Raw genomic sequence first — 22,476 nt, forward strand, 5'->3', positions numbered from 1 at the left:
TTTCCACAATTTTTGATATTAAACCAAGATAGATACAGGGCGAAAATTTCCAGGATCAGATTTGGGCCCCTTTTTATATAAAGGTATCACTCTTGCCACCTTAAATTTACTGTGAAATGATTTTTTTATCAATAGATAAATTAATCAGATAAGTTATGACAGGAGTGATTATGTTGGTGTGCTTGACTGACCAGGAAACTCACCAGACCTTTTTTTTTTTTGTTTGTATTGGTCTTATGAAGTATTCTAATTTGTTGAGATATTGAATTGGTGGGTTTTTGTTAAATATGAGCCAAAATATTACAATTAAAAGAACCAAAGACTTAAACTACTTCAGTCTGCGTGCATTGAATTGATCTAATACACGAGTTTCACAATTTGAGTTGAATTACTGAAATAAATTTACTTTTCCACGACATTCTAATTCAAAGCAAGAGAAACTTATGGAGTGAGTTTTTATGTCAGACATGTGTCACTTTGCTCACATCTGATTAGTCCAACTTACATAACCTGCCATGGAGTGTAAATTATTATGGCAATGAACACCACTAAAAGCCAAGCCACTTCCATGGTACCTAAAACCCATAGATATACATAATAAAGGCCTTTATTATGTATATCTATGCCTAAAACCCAGGATTGGTTCAAACTAAACTGAAACTTACCTAGCTAGCAGCTGACCCAGCTTCATGGTACAGGCCACAGGATAGATGAAAAATGATTAGTTCACAAATTCATGTTTATTTCAGCTGTTGAACTCAAATGATAACAACTAACAACAGACACCGTTTTAAAGCATTGCAAGCTACAGGAACGAACTGAAATCTTAGTAATTTATACATGTATGCCTGCAATCACTCAGTCAGTGAAGACTGCACAAAACGTGCTGACTAATAAAAACATTATAAACTGTTACAAAATGATGAAGAAATGTAGTTTAGGCATAGGTTTGTGCATCGCTGTAAATATATTTACCTTTTTTAACTGAACATTTTAGTTCCACGCGCATGTCCGGGAAACTCATGAATATTCAAGTATGCCCCGCCCACTGCAACCTAAAATCTCGAAACACCGGTGTGGTAGGCTATGTGTGTGTGAGTGGTACGCACTGCAGCTCTCCAGACTCACGGGCACTGTGCTTGGCAGTGATATGTTCGGTTTTAAACACGGCATGTTGTTTGAGTGCTGCTGTGAGCTCGCGGAACCTGCTCTGATCATATAAACTCGAGAGCGGAGAAACAGCGGATCAACGGATGGTCGTCGGAGGTAAGTGGTCCTTTAACATCAGCCCACCCGAACATTACATGAATGGAAAAGTTGCGCAGAGAGATAAGTATCTGTACTGAGATCGAGCCCGTGAAGACTGTGAACTTCTCTCCTGTGTTTTGTGTGGCGCGCGTGAGAGAGGACAGAAGGACACTGAGTGCTGCTTATTTATATGACGAAATTCCCTGCATACCGATTGAGGGAAAAGAGGAATGTAACGGAATGATATTAATGCCATGTGTAAGTCTCAGATTTTTAAGCATATTAAAGACGAGAGTCATCTGTTGATTTCTCAGTTATGCACCTGCATAAGAGATATGGGATATTAAAATATTGACTTGACAGCTAACATGTGATTCACCTTAAACAATAATTAATCCAACATGTAAACAATAACCTAAAGACAGTGAGAGCCATAGTTCCACAGATTAAATCCTTTACCTAGGCAAATAACTTAATCAAATTTGAGATTTAGTATGAGCATACTTTTTATTATAATTTTGATTTAATGTCCAGTGGTGTAATCATCCAGTAAAAAGTACTAAATACCTTTAAATAAATGAGTGTATGGTTCAGAAATGTTTTCATATTTTTCAAGATAATTACAAAAAAAAAAATTACTGTATTATTTTTATCTATCTATCTATCTATCTATCTATCTATCAAATCAAAATGTCAGATTATTAAAATTACTTTACTAATTATTATTTCTTTTTCTTCAGAATTACAACACGTTCATTGTTCATCAGTTGTATATTAAAGTAATATATAGCCCGGTCAAAACAAAAGAGCATCACGTCATATTTAAACTTTTATGATTTGATCATTTTGGTTTGTGTAGTTAGTAACTTGTGTGAATAAAATGTCAAACATATAGAAATACCTTTGCTAAGGAAACAACACTGGTCACATTCTAGTCTTCTCCAACTTTATCTTAAACAAATAAACAGATCTTTTTTCCGCATGCTCACTTTATACAACTGATCTTTAACCTTTAATTTTCCTGGTCAGAATAATGCTAAAGGTGATGCCCTCAGTTAGATTCACGAGATGACAAAGGCTAAACACATCACACATAACTTATTATTAAATAGTTTATGTGGCAGATGGTTATCTGCTAGTCAGCAGAGTCTGTAAATATCAGTGCACTGTAAATGTACCCTCTCAGCACAAAATAAAGCCCATTGCGACATGACAGCTATGAAGGCAGACACAGCAGGTTTAAGCAGGATCACAGTGTATTGTCTTAAATCCACTGGTTTCCCAGCATCTAAGAGGCATCTAGACACCAAAACAGTTGGATTGAGGTCAAACACTCGGGACAGAAGCCCTGCCTCACATATTTATTAGACAGATAGTGTTTTCCTGGTTGGCTGAGCGTAGCTTCAGGCTCCGTTCCACTGCTAGCACTCTCAGCTCTGCAGCAGTGGCAGGTTTTACTCCGTCTGCACCTGTCCTTTACACTAGAGTTTCCCCAGATGGATTATTGTATAGATTTGTATATTGTATAGATGTTGAATATTGTATAGATGTTCAGATTTCATGCTTTGGTACAACAAAGCATTGTCAGAAACATTTTTATTGTTGGTTCTGACCTTGGAGCTGTTTCTCAAATCTGAAGCAAATGAGCACCAGTAAAAAAGGCTTCTGAATTCAGGATATGTCTGTTAGCATAGCTCCGGTGCTTCATGGAGGTTTGCTCATAAATGTCAAAAGTATGGGTTGGGAGTAAAACAGAGTGAGATTCCCTCAAAGGGTTGGAATCTTAGCTGGAACAGAACTAGTTTGAGCTGTGAAGTCTGAAGTGGTTTTTGCAATTGAGAAACGTTTGATTGGATTCATGGATGTTTCTACAGCTGTGGCTGAGTTCTGTTGGGGGTTGTGCTAAATCCTGTCAAATGGGGCTTTTGGGATACAATGGGGATACCGTGATCTAATGGAATATAATCCCCAGTGCATAAACTGATATTCTGTACATTATCATTGAGTTTAAAGGAATAGTTCATCCAAAAATGAAAATTTGCTGAAAATGTTCTCACACTCAGGTCGTCCAAGATGTAGATTACTCTGATTGTTCATCAGAACAGATTTGAAAAAATTCAGCATTACATCACGTGCTCACCAACTGGTCCTCTGCAGTGAATGGGTGCCGTCAGAATGAGAGTCCAAACATCTCAGTCATCCACACAGCCAGTCCAACTAATGTTTTGTGAGGTTAAAATGTGTGTCCCATCATTCATTTTTTTTAACTTCATACTGTTGCTTCAATCTGAAATATCTATCCATATTATTGCTTTCTCTAAGTTGTCTCATCTGAATCAGAAGTGAAATAATATGTTGCAAAATGTATAACAAATATGTTGGTGGATTTTGCTGTGAGAAGACAACCATGAATGAACGTTTTCACTGATGGGAGCTTACTTGTGTATTATTGTGCAGCTGTTTGAATTCTCATTCTGATGGCACCCATTCACTGCAGAGGATCCATTGGCGAGCAAGTCATGTACTGCTAAATTTCTCCAAATCTGTTCTAATGAAGAAACGAACAATGAAGTCTGAAGATGAGTACATTTTTGGCAAATGTTCATTTTTGTGCAAACTCTTTTTTTTTTTTATGTTATTGCTCAGCACTCGTTGCTAAGATACACAGCAGGAGATGAGCTGTGATGTTCAGTGTGAGCAAATGGAATAAAACCAGATGTTCTGCTAATGATCATTAAGTAACAAACAAGCAGGATGCAAACATCTGAGCTGCTTTGACTCAGTACAAGTAGAAAACGTTCGTGCAGGTAAGTCAGGGATGCTAATGTCTGATCCAAGTATATCTGTAGTCAAGGAAACAGAAGGAAGCACCAGAATTCAGCTTTTCTTATACAAAAGTATTGAGAAAACGTTTGCAGACTGAAACCCTTTGAAATTCCGGTTGGTCAATGTTGTCTGCTGTCAAACAGATTTTGTCAAGGCTGTAAAAAGCTGTAAATCATCATGGCAGATGGATAATAAATGTTATGTAATAATAATGTTGCTCTAACTAGTTAGCTCTACACAAAACTATGCAAATGATAAAGGCTATTTCAAAGACTATCGTCAGCTTCCTGATGATAATGTTTCTGAGAACAGCATACCAACAAGAGCTGAAATGATTCCTCGACCTGTAAGAAATGCTCTGATGAACCAGTTTTGCATCCTTAACAAAAGCACTAAACAAACATAAGTGTAATTATGGTTTCATATTAACTGTGTGATTATTTATTAAGTGGAACTTTTTTGTGCACTATGAGGATAAAAAAATTAAATAATCATTCTAGTTTTGAATCGCTTTCAGACATTTTATGTGTTGTTTTATTCACTTTTACCTATGTTGTAAGTGTTGCAGGGTACATTTTTATCAGAATTTTGTACTTGTCCTCCACAAGAATTTTTAGCTTCCATTTTATATTTCTAAAAAGTGTAGAAGATATCTACTTATTTCATTTTCTTTCTTCTTTCTTTTTTTTTTTTTTTTAATTGTGAATAATCACAGTACCAAAAACTGCTGTTGCATGGCAAGCATTTTAGAGAACTGTTTTGTTTCTCCGTAAAAACATTTATTTTTAGTTCTGTTGGGAAATGATAAGTGATGAGGGCACCAGAGTGTGCTTTTATGATTTTTACATCATGATCTGAATGTGCAGTAGTTTTATTAGATTACCAAATAGAATAGCATTTAAGTATTTTACTTCTTATGCATATTTTTAACTATACATAGTTAAACTTGTTTACTTTCCCTACAAAACTGAAAAAATGTCATTAAGATCACATATAATTTTCATCACAATCACAGAAAGTTTTTAGTATAATTTGTGATCAGATCTTTATTTCATTTGATAATTATCTCTTAAAATTAATTTGAAACTTTTCTTTTTCTTTTATTGATTTAAAGTCAAAAGTGCTTCTAATTGAAGAATCACCCTGCACAGCAAACCTAATTGGCTTAACATAGTAAAACATTTATTGAACATGTTTTAATTGACCCAAGACCCATGTGAGATAAGTGATGGTTAATGTTTTTCATGAAATATTTTAGTCCAATTTTGTTTATTAGGGCTGCCATCTTTACTGACAAGATGTGCATTAAATATGGCATGCGATTTATCGTGCAGCCCTGTTTTCGATATAATTTTATTTTCTAGATCATGCAATAGCAAAAGGGTTTCGTTCTTAAAATGTAAAGCCACTGTGAATTTTGTTTTTATGTACAAACTTTCCTTTGAAGGTCTGTAATATATATATACATATTCTGCTGTAGTGACTTTGAATGTTTTGCCCTGAGAAGAACTACAGTGCCTGGATGACACACCAATGTAAAACTCATTAATGACACACAAAACATTAAATTATGGGAAGCCGTTGTTTCACTCCTGAATCACAAAGTAAATGTGGCCAATTTCTCTTGAATGCTGTGTCGATAAAATGTTACTTTGGAATGTCGATCTTGAATGTTTTTTTTTTTTACGTGGAGCTGACAGTGTTTGGCCAGTTTCGGACGCAACAGGGCTTGTCTGATCTTGTCACACTCTCTTATCGAAAGAGGGGGCAATTGCAATTTTGTCAGGATAACAGGGAGGTATGTTTGATTGTTGTTTTGTTGACTGCACTCACTCGCTCTATGCCGCTCAAATAGAAATTGCTTCCTGCTGAGGAAGTATCTGATCATTCTCGTAAACAGAGCAAATTTAATTAAACCAAATTATCAGAGTGGTGCTGGGAAATCAAGCTCACCCTGTGTGTCATTTGCCTCTGTCCCATAATGGGTGGTCAGATAACTGGACTATTAGAATAATGTCACATCCACTTATGACTTCAGTCAGCCGTATGACAAAGCCACAGGCAATCAGCGATTATATTCTTGTTGTTATGATGATTAACATTTTGTATTCACAAGATTCACAGACGCAATATAAACCAACAGCATCCATTCAAGTGGAAAACTGTACAACATTATATATATTTTTAAATAATAACGCTTTTGAATAATCAATTTGTAAGATTGCATTTTTGAATTTCTGATTTTGGAATAGTGTTCTTGGTTTCATGAGTAAAATAGGAGTTGTTTATGATTAGTTGAAGAGATTTACACATTTTCTTCCGCACCATAAATTGGATACAGTCATACTCTGAATGTGTTTCAAAACCATTGTGTGCTTTAAAATGTAAGCTTCTACAACCGTTGTCTGTTTCATCAAATATATTAATTCGCAGCCCTTTGGTAGTTCTAGTGCTTCTGTAGAAAATAACATTTACTGTATGTATAGGATATGTAATGATTTAAAATGTACGTAATTTCAGCAAAACAGGAAATTCTAATTGTCCTCTGGGTTTTAGGATTACATACTGAACTGTTGTATTATAAAAATGAATAGATTAATCATAGTCTAATGTTTCTGGCACTGCTGAATGTGTCCCACCACTATTAAATGTACAGTATCATGGCTAAATAAATCCTATTTTACAAAAGTTGTCAGTGTAAAGAAGTGCATGAGATAAAAAAAGACCTTAATTCTAAATAATAATGGCAAGAAATCACATCTTTCTGTTTACGTAACAAAATACATACTAGTGCAAAAAATGTCCAAATCCAAAGTCTTGTTCTTTTATTGAATAATTCAAAAAGGCCCAGAAACTCATGAGTTCCTGGTTTGAATTTGGTTTGTAGAATCCTTTATTAAACTCTTTGAATCATTCAGATTGGTTACTAAATCAACATTTGGCATGCCTATTGAGTAGTAAATTATTATCATCTTGAATTTGTGTAATTAAGGGTTGTGAGACTTAAACCAGCGTCATTACTGACTAGTTGTTCATATGACATCCTTCAGTTCAAATTACACCATTTTTTTTTTCTTTCTGTGTTGCAAAGGACCAACCCATTGATGCTCATGTAGTACTGCTGTTTATGGGCGGTCATTCAAACATGTTCTTGCAACAACTGCTGTGAATGGTTGTAGGCAGTGTCTACCTTCCTGTTTATGATAGATTTCACGGATAGAGAGTTTTCAATGCTGGGTCTGTGGGGACATCTGAAGAGCTGTAGACCAGGGTTAGTTTGGCATGCTGCCCATGGGTTTATATGGCACACAGAGGGGTTTCAGCCTCTCTGTCTCTAACCATTCAGCCGTATACAGAGCATGCAGAACACTGCTGCCTGTTTGAGAGCAGCCTCAGAATGAATCCGGGCTCTTTATGGGAAATGAAAATTATGGGGTACACTGTACATGTTTTTCTCCCCCTTCTGCTTATGATTTTATTTCAGGTGCGATGGTCATGTGGACACTGTGATCAAAAGATTACAGCGTGTGTCCTGTGGGCTGTGGCTTATGACCGAGCCATACAAATGGTTCTCCGTTTAGTCGTCTTCAGAAGAAATGAAGTCAGCCATATTTACTTACTGGCCGCAAGCAGACAGTGTTTGTTTTGTTGAAGAGAAATGTGTGAAGTCAGGTTTCTGATGTGCTGCTGAAATGGCAGGAACATGAATGAAGGAAAACTGCAATGAAAAGCCATTTCTGCTCGTTTATTGAGCGTGGTTTGTGAGTAGGGTTGCTAGCATCAGCAGAGAAAAATCAAGTTTCCTCTATTTTTTATGTGACGTACACCATTTAAAAATTAAGTCAACCATTTATGGCCTATCTTATACAAATTATAATTCAGTTACTTTACTGTAAGTGGCTCAATAACAATGCTTTGCATCATATTTGGATAAAATGCTGTTCAGCAAAAGTCGCTATGGTAGGATTGGCCAGTAACATTTTTAAGGCGGGGCCTGACAAAGATTTGGTTTGTAAATGTACACAAATGTTTTTCTAATCTCATCTGCACTTCTTAACACTTACAGTAGAAGTGTTGTCAAAAATATACATATTTTGATGCATATAGCTGTGCTTCCGTGCTCTTTTTCTCACTCTCGTTGTTGACATGCACAGTGATAACAGCGGAACTGTGAGCATTTACACACGGGCAGCTCATGATCCAGTGTTTCCAGTGTTTCAGAGCAGCTCGGTTCACAGTGAATTCTGCAAACTCCTTCACTGCATGTGCATCCAACATCCAACGCGTGCAACATGCACCAATCACTCTTTATTTTCACATTTGCATAATTTAATTTTGTGGACGATGATGATTACAGCATTTCATGAGATTTGTAATGAGAAGCATTTGTAAACCTGTTGTCAGAAACGTAAAGGTCTAGTTGTGTAGTTTTCCTGTAGGGATGGGTAAATCGATCCTGAAGTATCGATAAATTGATACTGATGCGAGAATCGAAAGTATCGATACTAAAAAAAAAATCGATACTAAGGTGTTTTTATTTACCAGTGATTTTGTTTATTAAACAAAAAAAATGATGCCTATAATATGCCTTAAATTGAATGAATAACCTATGTTAGCAAATAATTGTATGGAAGGGAGCTTCCTGCTCATCTGAACACACACAAATCTTGCAAGGCAGAATCAATTACAGAGAGTGTTCACTCACTTCTGACAGTGCATTTTAATAAAGCTGCATTTCCCAAGAGTAGCCTATAATAAGAAAGCATTTATGTTTTTGGAAAAGGCAGCCCAGAACAATGCAGAAAAAGCATAGGCTGTATAGTTGATTATTGCTTATGTTCTATTCTGTGTTGTTAATATAAATCATACACTCTCAGACAGTGAACCATGGTAAAGTGAACATAGTTTAGCTACAACACTTGTAGATTTCCTTGGTTACCACTACAGTAAACATATTTTAACCATGTGTAAACAAAAATATAAGCTAATAAGTTGCAATTAAGGCGTATTGAATGTTAAAATGCATTTCAAATATAAAGTAGGTATAATTACCCATTGTACTCATAAAAAAATTAAATAAATGTAATAATCTAAAAGTTCAGTATAGAAGTATTGTATCGATATCGACGATACTGGCCATTAAAAGTATCAGTATTATAGCAGAAAAAATATGTGGTATCGCCCATCCCTAATGCCCTGTATTGATTTAACAATCATTTTTAAATACTGCCAGTTCTGTATCTTGCATGGCGGCTGGCAACCCTATTTGCACGATTTGTGCTCAGATTATTTCTTTGTCCTGGGGGACATAAACTTCCTGATCACTGTGATCTGACTGGCCGCCATCCTGCATGGGTGGAGGAAGATGGGGAGACCATATCTGAAATGTTATATTGTAATAACCTCCATGCAAACTAGACTTTTCTTATTAACTGGCCCTCCCCTTTTCTTTTCCTTTCGGAAATATGCCGTTATCAACAGAGGGCATATTTATAAAAGGCCTTGAAAAACAATGGCTAGCTAACAGACAGCTGCTCTAGCCACCTCTGTGCCCATTCTGGCCAAATAACTTCAAAGAAATACTGTGGTAGTTTGGAGCGACATTGGATCAACAGGAGTTCTGAGAACAGGAAGTAAATAAGAGTTTGGCAGTAGTGCAGGCCGAATACCTTTACTGGATTTGATGCATCAACATTGCACTGGGTAGCATAAGTAGCTGAGCTGCTAAGTATTTCAGAAATGACTTGCAGAAGTGAAACTAGAAATATTTTCCATTGGCTAGTGAGACTGTGAAATGTTGTGTGATCTGGACACAGTAAACAAAATATTATTAGTGAGTGCCGTGTTTAAAATGCAGAAGATAGAGGTTGTAAGTGTGAAGTCTGAATCTGGATCTGTTTTGTTTTTCTTGTAGTTACAGACAGAGATGGTAGCTCTGTTCTAAAGCCTGTTGCACACTACATGTTTTCTACCTGTGCAGCTTCCTAACCGAAACACAACCTCATATGTGACTGATTTGGAAAGCTCCACACAGACAGGAAGTTTTTAAATCTTGCTTATGACACAAACATTGCTCTTCAACTGTAGTGCTCATAGTTTATTATAGTAGAGTTTGCTGTTAAGCTAAAAGTGTGATAACTGAGGTGAGATGAACGAGTCACAGAAACTTTCAATATGGCAGATAGGAACGGAGGCCCCACCTTTTATTTAAATGACCAAATTCCCATTTTGACGATTTTCACAATGGCAGGACCTTTTTTTTTTTTTAAAGTTTTATATTTATAGTTTTATTTTATTGGTAATATTAAGTATGCTATATTGACAAACCAATTATTCAAGTACACTACAGTTAATAAAGTTGGGTTCAGTAAGGCTGAAAAAAAGCAAGTATGCATTAAATTGGTCAAAAGTGAGAGTAAAGACAGTTGTTGTGTTAAAAAGATTCCTATTTCAAATAAATACTGTTATTTTTAAACTTAATATATTAATCAAAGACTTGAGAAAAAAATTTGCAAAAAAAAGTTTCACAGTTTTCAGAAAAATATTAAGACGCAAAGCTGTTTTCAACATTGATAATGACATGAAATGTTTCTTGAGCAGCAAATCAGCATATTATAATGATTTTTTAAATCAAATTAATGTAGTCTTGGTGAGCATAAGAGATTCTTTTAAAAACTTTTTTTAACCAATCCTACACTTTTGAATAGTGTAAGATCTCTACTTTTATGTCTGTTACCTATAGAAAAATCAATCTGAGAGTGTTACCCAAGATGGCAAAGGATGCATGTGAAGCCAGTTTATACTTTAGACAAAATGAGTAATGTGTCCGTGGTGCCTGAAAATTCTGTCTAGTTCTGTTTAGCCTGAATCCTTTCCAGGATGAAACCTGACAGCACAATAATGTCACTTGTTCATATAATGGCCCTGTAATAAGAATAAGCCACATCATTGGATTTCCCTCATCTCTTTGCTTTCAGCAGTGTACAGTATGTCAAAGCAAATCAATAATGGGAGCACAACAGCATGGTAAAATGATGCGATTAGGGCCATTACCCATTTATTCCATTATTTCTTACCACTGTACCCATCTGTGGGGTTGTTTTCCGTCAAAGCAAGTAGGACATTAACTCTGTTCAAAGAAAGTGTTTGTAAGCAGTGGAAAAGCCAGCGGCTGGTGGCTTGCCAGGCCTAGACAATATGGAAATGTGCAGTGCTCCATGTCGGACAATAGCTTGGGGCTCTATTGTAATTCAGGCATTGGCATAAGCCCCCCTCTGAAAGATCATGTGACTGACAGCACTGTCATGCTTTGGTTTGGCTACTTCTTAAAGAATTGTATTATTATCTGAAGCAGGTTCCCAGACCCACGTTTCAGTCTTGAGGTTACTAGGAATGGCCAAGGGTTGTGAACAGGGGGCTACCCTCCAGGGAAAAGAGTCCTCCATTGTGTTTTTTTGTGTGGGGGCTGATTATTGTGACAGGCGTTGGTCTACAGACATTATTACAATGATAATGTCCTCCACTTTTTATGCCTTGATAATGTCTGCTAAACAAAATAATTACTGAATAGTGCTGAGGATTATGCTAATTCATACCAATGTGATTATATGAATGAGTAATACTCTATAACGCTTTCGAATTAATCCCTCTCCGGGTCCCACATGCTTGTATGGCAGGATAATCTGTCCAAATGATACCAGTGTTTGTCAGCGATTGGCTTAATGGAGCAGCCCTCTTTCATAGACACATAGGACCTGAAGAATTGGTGGATGTTGGTGGATTTGAAATAATACGGCATCTTTTATCAGACCAGACTCTTTTAAGACTAGTTGCTGTGGTCTGTCTGGCTATTTTCTTTAATCATTGTGTCAGAGATACTATAAAATGCAGTTTGAAAGTTTATTTTTTTTTAAATGTGCATGTAATACAAGTGTATTGTGTCAAAATGCCAGTGCCATGAGTTAAAACATGCCAATATAAAAAATTCTATGGGTAGCATATCTCCGATTACTTAAAAATCAGCTCATATTGAAATGTCTGATTTCTGATTTCAGAAGTCCAGGTCTGGGTTTAATGAAGGCCAGTCAGAATCTTCCACACCAGACTCAGTTAACCCTATTACTAGTGGAATTTTATAACCGAGCCATGTTAAAAGCCACTGAGAATCCTAATAGAGAGCTGAGAACAATAGTCAAGTAGGGAGGAAGCAAATGCTCAAGCAGAACAGACAAAAAAGCAGAAGAATACCGGAGAACTGTTTTGTCCTAATATAATGAGAACTTCAAATCAGGATGTTCCTTGCCTTCGCATAATCCACACTACCACATGTAAAGTTCGATATTTGACAGGTAGTTTAAAAGAAACATTTAGAGGAAGAGAAAGGAAGAATAAGGGGAGGGAGAAGTGTGTGACTGTTTTTTGAATATGTGGCAGCAAATGGAGAACAATTTGGTGGTAGCAAGAAGTCAAGGTGAAGTAAAAAAAGAGGCGGACTGCTGTGCTCAGGGTGATTTCAGATTGTACAATAATCACACACCAGGAGATAACTGAGAAGACCTGAGGGTTATTTACTATGAGACATGTTGTGTAAGACATTGTTCAACTGTTAGTTTCATCTTATGCATGCTTTAAACGATTTTTGATGCCTTTATCCATCACTTCCCTCTACAATATCATTGGGAGATTTCCATGCGTTTGCATTCATGCATTTAAAGTAATTCTTTAAATGCATTAAAAAATAGTTTTTTTTAGGAAACGAAAAATACATTCTTTGAAAAAGGATTTTTAGATACACTTACTGAAAAAAAAAATGGTGTACAAGATCCATTAAAAACTCATTAAAAAGTCATTTTCTGTTGTATAAATAGCTGCATTGGTCACATTAACCAGTAGCCTGCGGCCACAATGATGCCGAGAGAGGCATTTCAGACACGAAACAAGTTTTTACATTACAAAGACAGTCCCTTGGAAGAATATACACCGACGGATTGTGCATAATAAGAACAGAAACCCCTATTGAGGTCCATTTTGATTTCATGTTGGCTTCAAGTAGCCCTCAGATTTGACCAGATTCCTGCCAATGGGGCTTAAAGAGTTTCCCTTTCATTTCCCCCTCATTTTCAATCCCATTCCTCCAAATATGTGACCGGCCATTTGAGAGCATCTCTTTTCATTACTCCAACACCTTCTAGGCAGGATGCCAGTACTACAAGAAGATGACTTGTGGTTTGTAAGTGAAGAAGTACTTAAAGAACAGAGGCAAGTAAATCTTCAGCTAACCTGTATGCCGTGGTTTCTGTGAGACCTGTAAAATCTGTAAATGTCATTTTTCCATCCTGACCCTCTTTTGTCATTGGGCCTGCAAGCTAACAGAGTCCTAAATCACACTCAAGTACGTACAATAATGCACACTCCCCCAAGACATCAAACTTCCACCCCAGCTGTTCCTGCCGTTTAACTGCCGCGGGCAGAAATAATTGCTGCAGAACGTTCCTGAGAATGACTTTGCGACCGAATCTCGGTAAGAGCCGAGAGGCCAGAAAAAGGCTCAGACCATCAAAACAGATGCTTCATGTTCCCTCCAAAACTGTGAACGAGCCTTTATGGTTTGGACTGGTGATAGGATTTCACGCATTACACTAGCTCTGTCTCTTCACCTCACACACCACAGTTCTCCATCTCTTCAGAGGAAATAATCAAGGTTTTTTCACACATACTCAAGCAGCATGATAATGAAGAAGCAGATATGTGACTGCAATAGAAGGATGAACTGCAGGTTTATACAGAAGAAAACTAATAAGTCATTTATTTTTAAATACTAATATTTACATCCAAATGATAATTAATCTACCTTAAATTGGAACCCAAACCCCAAACTGTGGCTATTAACTGCTCAAATCATCTGAGTGGAAACTGCATAATTAACACCTATGCTTCTTGTTTTGCTTGGGCGGATTGTGTGAATACTGTTCCCTGTCATTATGGGCGGTAAAATAAATATGCACTCATATGCACTTTAATGTTCTTTTACTTGCACGTTTAGAATGCTTTAGTATGACTGCTAATGTCTTACACTAAGATGCTTGCTTCATTTTCTCTTTATTTATAGCTTTTTCTTTTGATCTCTCTAATTACTTAGCCTGTCTGTGCTGGGATTTTGGGTGGATGTTGCATTTTTGGTGCCATGACCCGAGCATTCTATATTTTAATACAGAGCATTGGAGTGGGCAGAGAGGTGCCTGTCGTCTGCCAGATGGGCACTTAGAGTCTCCATTGGCTTTAAATCCCAGAGTTAGCATTCCCGACAATACTCATCTCCCAGAAAAATTGCCCAAGTGTGGGATTTCAGCCAAAGGCAGAGAGTTTTGGGAAATCTTTACCTAAATAAACTGTCATTTGAAATATTATGTTATTGTAGGCTGGAAATGTTATGTGTTTGAGAATATTTGGCAAGCACTGTAAAGTGATCTTCTCTTTTTTTGTGGCTAGAGGAAGTTTCCATTTCCACTTTAGCATTTAGTTGAGAAGACAAGTTTACATTAAGATGAAAGGATAAATATTTGAAACTATAATGTGCATAGGAACCATCAGGCCACATGTGTTGATGTGGTCTCTCTGAGGTTTTCTTTTCACCGACAGTCAGGATAATGTCGGCAGCTGTGACGGCCATAAAGCTATGGGTTACGGGAGAATAATAAGAAATTAGCAGAGGTGCCCACCCAGAGTGTGCTACATCATTGTCTGAATCAATTCTGTTGCAGTGATTAGACACAGATGTGGAGTATGGAAATGGACTGTGGCAATTCAGTATATGTACTTCCACCAATTACAATTGTTGGAAAGGGTTTGGGTCTTAAAGTTTATTAAGCCTTATGCACATCCAGGATGTATTTATTTGATAAAAAATGCATTAAAATATTCTGAAATATTATTCATTTTTAAAATAAGAGTTTTCTATTTTAATATATTTTTAGTTTAATTTTTTTCCTGTGATGCAAAGCTCAGTTTTCAGCATAATTTCTCCAGTCTTCAGTCTCACATGATCCTTCACAAATACGCTGGCTTGCCACAAAAAAAATAAAAAAATAAAAAAATTATATTTCTTATTATTATCAATTTTAAAAATTGTTGTCCTGCTTAATATTTCTGTGCAATCCATAAGTTTTGTCTGGATTCTTTTGATGAATAGAAAGTAAAAAAAAAAACAGCATTTATTTGAAATAGAAAACTTTTGTAACTAACAAAATGCCTACTGCCACGTTTGATCGATTTATTGTATTCTTGCTGAATAAAAGTATTAATTTCCTTCAAAAAGAAAAATCTTACTGAGGTGTATTGTCTTGAAATACCCTTTCAAGGCTCAGTCAAACTGTTTTACTTGAAGCTTAATTTTACTATGTAATGTATCTGAGAGGTAAAGTGGTTGTCATATGGAACAGTACATACCTCTGAGGACAGAACAGAAGGAAGAGAGAATTACATCAGCAACCGGAGTCCATCACTAGTGATTATAGTATCACAGCCTTGATGTACTGTGTTGTAACTTCATTAACGGTCCTTTGTGTGCTGTCATCTCTACAAACCGACTCCTCACTTAGAGAGCAAGCAATGGATTGTCTGAACTGCTGTGACAAATACAAGATTGTCCAAAGAATGGAACGAATTAAACAGAAGCTGTTCTAGTGAGCAACAACTAGACAATATTAATGTCAAATTGAAAATTGATTAATTTACCCAGTATTTTTATGTACTGTGCACATGTGAACTGAAATTTGTGTTGGCAGTGTGTGTACACAAAAACACTAGAATGATTAAAAACCCACCCAGTGTTTTTATTTTTTTTAATCTACTAAAATCTTTACCCCTTTCTCAAATCACCCCAATCTCAGATGTCTGTCTTTGTGACATCACACAGACACGCCCCTCCCACAATAGTTTGATTGACAGTAGCGTTTCAGCACAGACTGGAGTCTGACCTTAGACTTGCCCTGAGTAAGCTGACATCAGAAATCAGCGATTGAAGTGTTCTGTTGTTAGACGTAATAATGAACATATCAGTCGTCTTTTACTCTTGACATGCTGGGATTACGTTGGATTTAGAAGAGAATGCTCCCCCAGTCTACATAAATGTGTCAATGTTTGCACAAATCATTCGTGATACAGCTTTACCTAAAGAAGTGTAAGGTTTTTTTAAGGAATTGCCTTTCCTAATAATGTGCTAATTAGTAAGTTTCATGATAATTGCAGCTGAACCAACCGAGATAACCGCAGCTTTATGAGGATTGTCAAGCAAAATCAATTCAAGAATTTGAGTGAACTTCACAAGGAATGCACTGAGGCTGGGGTCAAGGTATACAGACGTGTTAAGGAATTTGGCTACAGTTGTCGTATTCCTCTTGTTAAGCCACTCCTGAAGAGTCTTACCTGGGCTAAGGAGAAGAAGAACTGGACTGATGCCATTGGTCCAAATTCCTCTTTTCAGATGAGAGCAAGTTTTGTATTTCATTTGGAAACCAAGGTCCTAGAGTCTGGAGGAAGGGTGGAGAAGCTCATAGCCCAAGTTGCTTGAAGTCCAGTGTTAAGTTTCCACAGTCTGTGATGATTTGGGGTGCAATGTCATCTGCTGGTGTTGGTCCTTTGTTTTTTGAAAACCAAAGTCACTAATTTTCCAGCAGTATTTGGCACCTGCCCACACTGCCAAAAGCACCAAAAGTTGGTTAAATGACCATGGTGTTGGTGTGCTTGACTGGCCAGCAAACTCACCAGACCTGAACACTAATTGGTCTTATGAAGTACTCTAAACTTGAATTGGTGGGTTTTTGTTAAATGTGAGCCAAAATCATCACAATTAAAAGAACCAAAGACTTAAACTACTTCAGTCTGTGTGCATTGAATTTATCTAATACACAAGTTTCACAATTTGAGTTGAATAACTGAAATAAATGAACTTTTCCACGACATTCTAATTTGTTGAGTTGTTTTATTGGGTTTAATGTCAACTAGTTATTGCGTGCATGGTTTCTTATACACTTACACTATACTGTTTTGAAAGAAGTTCACTAAGGCTGCATTTATTTGATCGGAAATACTGTAAAATAGTAATATTATGAAAAATTATTGCAATGTAAAATAACTGTTTTCTATTTGAATATATTTTAAAATGTAATTTATTCCTTTGATGTAAAGCTGAATTGTCAGCATCATTACTGCAGTCTTCAGTGTCACATGTATCCTACAGTAATTATTCTGATATATTGATTTTATGCTCAAAAAACATTTCTTATTATTATCAATGTTAGAAACTGTTTTGCTGCGTATTATTTTTGAGGAAATTGTGATGATTTTTTCTAAGTTCAAATTGAGCAGCATTTATTTAAAAGAGAAAAAAATCTTACTGCCACACTAAGTCAAGTTTTTTTTTTCAAGTTTCAGAAGATGTATTTCCTCTCTTACTGTATTTCAACAACTGCTTCACTTGTGTCTATTTTTATTTATCCTAAGGATTTTTAATCTCTTAAGCAATGAAAGGAGGACTTTAGAGAAATAGCAAGTTCCTTTGTGTCTATATGAGGCACAGACACTTTTGAGCTGAGTAAAGGTGTGGTTTGTGTTATTGACAGTTTCATATCTGTTTTCTAGCTAAGACCACTTCCGAAGGTCTAAAGATGACATGCTCAGCAGATGGGAGTTTCACTCTTTCTCCTTCCCTCATTTTCTCTCCCTCTCCTTGTTTCTTGTTGTACACTCGCTCTCGTCTTAAAGGAGCCCACATCTAGGCACCCGTTTAGTGCTGGTTGGTAGGTGTAGGGTTTTTTATGACAGCATAATGATTTTCTGTCAAAAACACCCCTCACATGGTCTTGATTTGTGGGCTCATAAAGCAGAGGGGTGTACCTTTGCGCTGTTACTTACTGTTAAATTTAATCCTAAAAGAGAAGATGGTTAATAAATTACTTTAGATGTTAACTCGGGCGTTTATGGTGGCTGACTGTTTGCACTAGATGCAAATCTTTAAAAAGTTAATCATCAGCCTTTAACATCTGTTCTTTTTAAATATATACCCAAACAGTATATTCCAAATTTTTTCTTACTCATGATCACAAGGGACAATGTGAGAAACAGAAACTTTTAAAACTTTAAAACGACACAAGAAAAGAGGAAGTTGTAGTTCTCTCTTTTTAACTTCAGCTCATACCGGAGTCCCTGGTTTCTTTCCTTTGCTGACAGAGTTTGACCCGTCTGACACCTCATTCATCCCTGCTCTGAGATGCTGTGCTAATCTCTTATTGACCTACGAATTCATTGTCCCAAGCAGAATGTCAAATACAAGTACAATGCTGTCACCTGTCCCACAAGCCACAGATGTGTAGTGAGAACTTTTAAGGAAAGCGAAAGCAGCAGGCTTGTACATTTTTTTCATCTCTCGTACAATTGCTTGTTTCTGTGTTCAAGCAGATGCAACAATGTGTTAATCCACCACAGATTTGCGTTTAGCTCACAGACATACATCTGAGGTCATAAACCTCATTTCATCATCTGAGGCATCTTTGTGGAGTCAGGAGTCTCTGTAGGGCTGCATACCTGTCCATATTCTTCTCTTATTGCTCATGCTTGTGCATTTTTAGCTACTGCTGAATTTATGCTTCCTGTGGCCTTGTGCTCTGCCTGGTTTATTTAAGGCCCTTGAGGGTCCCAGGGCCGAGGCACTAGCCTTGAAAAAGTCCCGAGAAATACCTCCTGGTGGTGTGGCATTAGGACTGGATTTGCTTTCTCTTTAATTATGAGGGGCTGTACATACTCTGTTAACTGCGAGGCTGAGAGAGGAACTAATCCATCATCCTGTTTGTCAACTCCGGCGGGAGTCTCGGCCTGATATGTTGGAGAGCTTTCTGAGAATACAGTCCTGAGGCAGTGGTGTAGAGCCTTCTGTCACGAGTAGAAATACTGCATTGGATCTCAGAGGATTGCAAAATACTCCTTTTGTAGCATTGCAGACAGTGTAAGAAAAAACTGCAATTTCTTCCTAATTATTACTGTATTCGTAAAGGGATAATTCACCCAAAAGGACCGAATCTTCCCTTGAATTTCTACAACGTATTTTCCCAATTTTTTAAATATTATATAGGATATTATATATGATATTATATTTAGTGCTGTCAGTGGATTAAAAACAACTACCATAATTAATAACACATTTTTCTGAATTAATAACACATTTTTCTGAAATGATTAAATGTTTTTAAATATAATGTTATTTTGCAACAATTTCCCACTCAATCTTCAAATTAATTTAGAAACAACATAAAGACCATATATTTTAAATGTTTGTTTAATTACATCTTTTTATGAAGACGAGTATCACTGATACAATATTACTGATGTCTCTATGAATTTTATTTTCTAATATTTATCGATTTATCGATAACTATAGGCTTTCAACATTACAGTATAATTAAGAGCTATCCATTTTAACATTTATTAAACCTTAAAAAAATACTTCTAATTTAAATGAACTTAAAACAATCTTCACATAAACCCATTTTAATAAATGTAATATTTTCTCAGAACTCTTTACCTTTTCTGACCCACTTCAGGTTTTAAAGTCTCATCTAATGAGCTGACTGCATTAGTACATGCATTTGAAGAGTATTTGCAAGCCCGGACTGGAACATTTGTTTTTACTGACAAATGGCCTGACAACATCTCATCTGACCGCAGTCACCTGTTGCTTACTGAAGCTATTCTTTATCTTCTTTATCTTTGTCTTCTTTATTAAATTAATGCATTTAGCAGACGCTTTTATCCAAAGCGACTCACAGTGCATTCAAGCTATCAATTTTTTACCTATCATGTGTTCCCGGGGAATCGAACCAACAACCTCGCGCTTAATATTATTATTATTAGTTATTTTCTTTCTTTCTTTCCTGTTTGGTGACATTAGTGGAGTTTAAATGGCACCCTTCACCTTTAACCAGGCTCATGTCTGCTAATTAAATTTTTACTTGATTTTTTATTTTATTTGTTTCAATCAGCCCAGCTTTAGCCCAGCCTGTCATTCAGAAGGTTATTGTTCATACAGGATTGAGGTCAGGGCCTAGCAGTGGATGTGAGGAAAAAAATATGATAGCCATTATAGAACCATTTGAACAGAATAATGAATGACCCTGTAGGATTGAGGGAAATATGAAAAGCGAGCTGCCGGACAGTGCTCTGGGATTCGGGTGCTTCATCATATTTCATGCTAACGACTTGGGCTTTGAACAGCTGCTCAAATTACATCCTGATAGAGTGATCAGGCAAAAAGCCAGACCAACATGATGGGCAATATGTCAGTGCTGAAGAATGAAGAGCGAGGGCGATGGTGTGTATAAATGTGGGTGTGGATGAGCTTTACTTGCTGGGCTGTTAGCAACGAGGGAATTAATGCACTGATAGGGGGAAATTAAGGCAGTCAATTGATATGTAATTGCTACTAATGGAAGGTGGTTTTTCAAAAACCTTTCAAGCCAGCTTTAAGTACAAACACTAATGATGTGAAGAGCCGTGTTGCTTCTGTGTGGAGTTGAGTAACACTGATTACTAAAAACAAACTACATTTGCATTTCTCATATAGATAAAATTATGTGAACTATCCTTTTATTTACACATTTATTTCCCTTTAAAACTATTATAAGTAAATTAAATGCTGCAACATAATGCTAATTCAGAATTCCGTATGTAAATATTACAGTTGTCATCGCTATCAGATTTCAGAATTTGATTTAGCTTAAGGCCGTGTTTACAGTGCGTTTTCGTTTTAAAACCTCTTTTGAAAATGAAAATGAAAACTCGTCTACACTGGCATTTTCGATGCATTTCAGAAACGTTTTCGGTCCACACTACACAACCGAAAATGCATGTCATGACCAGTCATGCGGGTACAACCATATATATGTATACAGGAACAACAATGAGCATGAAGTTATGGTTTACAGTCATCAAGGACACGCAGAGCTAATGTGGGCAGCCACGCCATTGTTTTCAAAAGTCTCGGTTTCGGTCCATTTACACTGAAACACAACCCCAGAGTTTTCAAACTAAAACAGGGTCTGCAGGGTTTTCGAAAGTCTCCGTTTTCGAGGGTTGAAAATGCCGGGGTAGTGTACAGGTGTAACCGTACAAAAAGTAAACTGTAAAGGAAAAGTAAACAAAAGGAAACTGTAAGTTAGGCGGTTCAAGTTGAATTCATTTCAGAAGTGTAATATTTGTGGTTAGGAATGAGAATAAACCCTAAACAAGAATTTTTTAGCATATCAATGCAATGCTGCCTTACAAACACCGCAATTATAAGCTGCATTCATGTCAACTCTGAGATTCCACTAAAACCTGTTCACATCCTTGATCTTAGAAATGATTTGTTTCTATGGCAATGATGGCTGAACATTTCAACACATAAATTCACCTCGATACCTTCTTGCTAAAAATATAAAAACAAACTAGTCAACACTGCCTGTAATAAAATGATGTACATTATAGAGGCTGCTGATTTATTAAAGCTGATGCCACTTTGGTGGTTTTTAAATGAAGTCCCAGCGGTCAAATGAGAGAAGAAAGAGCTTTTCTTATAAATTCAGAGTTTTAAATTTGTAATTATAACATGAATGGTTTGAAAAGGGTCATTCTGCAATTAGAATGCAGAATGCAATTACACATCGCATGCATATTTATTAATTACTTTCATGACAGGGATATAGAATTGAACATGCCTTAAAGAGACGAAACATTTTTTTAAATCTTTTATTAATATTTCAGAATTATTTTCATATTTTAACAAGTACTCGAAGTTGTGCCAACTTCCAATTTATCTAAAGGCCTCCAAACAGGCTTCTTATAGCTAATTGTATATACAGTCTGTATATACAATCTGTAGCACTAAAGAGAGGCAGAGACGGTTAGTATGCTTTCTGCTAGATAATCCACTGCTTTCAAATCTGTGGCATTGACTACTGCCAACTGAGCACCTAAAAGTGTCTGCAGATCCAGCTTCACAGCTTGCTAATGTATTCTCAGACTGAGCTCCGAAGGGGCAGACAGCCGCTTTAATTGGTTCATTTCTATTCTGTTAGCAGACATCTCAGCTGAGTCGCCCAGTATTGTGGATTCAAAGCTGTTTTGATTCATTCACTGTGATAAAATATTGCTTTTAATCAGATGCTTTATTAAAATTAGAATTATGAGCCCAATAAGAAACACACAAAATAATTTAAAGTATGATAATAATTGGCACCCAAAAACAGCATCAGAACCCATTGACTCTCATTGTATGGACAAACAGAGCACTGGGACATTTGTCAAAATATCATCTTCTCTTGTTTTCAGCTGATGATGACAGAATTTTCATGTTTGGGTGAATTGTCCCTTTAA

The 22,476-nt window shown here is 36.5% G+C and overlaps 1 protein-coding gene across 2 annotated transcripts in view; it reads left to right on the forward strand.

Annotated features, from left to right (window-relative positions):
* The first annotated feature begins 1,050 nt into the window (after window positions 1–1,050).
* The window catches only part of LOC113091863 (phosphoprotein associated with glycosphingolipid-enriched microdomains 1-like), a 38,952-nt gene continuing 17,526 nt past the window's right edge, over window positions 1,051–22,476 (forward strand). For both annotated transcript variants that reach the window (XM_026257528.1, XM_026257527.1), the window contains exon 1: window positions 1,051–1,266. The gene's annotated coding sequence lies outside the window, so the exon portion shown is untranslated. The remainder of the gene's footprint in view (window positions 1,267–22,476) is intronic.

Source organism: Carassius auratus, unplaced genomic scaffold (assembly GCF_003368295.1).
Source record: "Carassius auratus strain Wakin unplaced genomic scaffold, ASM336829v1 scaf_tig00214327, whole genome shotgun sequence".
Classification (NCBI taxonomy): domain Eukaryota; kingdom Metazoa; phylum Chordata; class Actinopteri; order Cypriniformes; family Cyprinidae; genus Carassius; species Carassius auratus.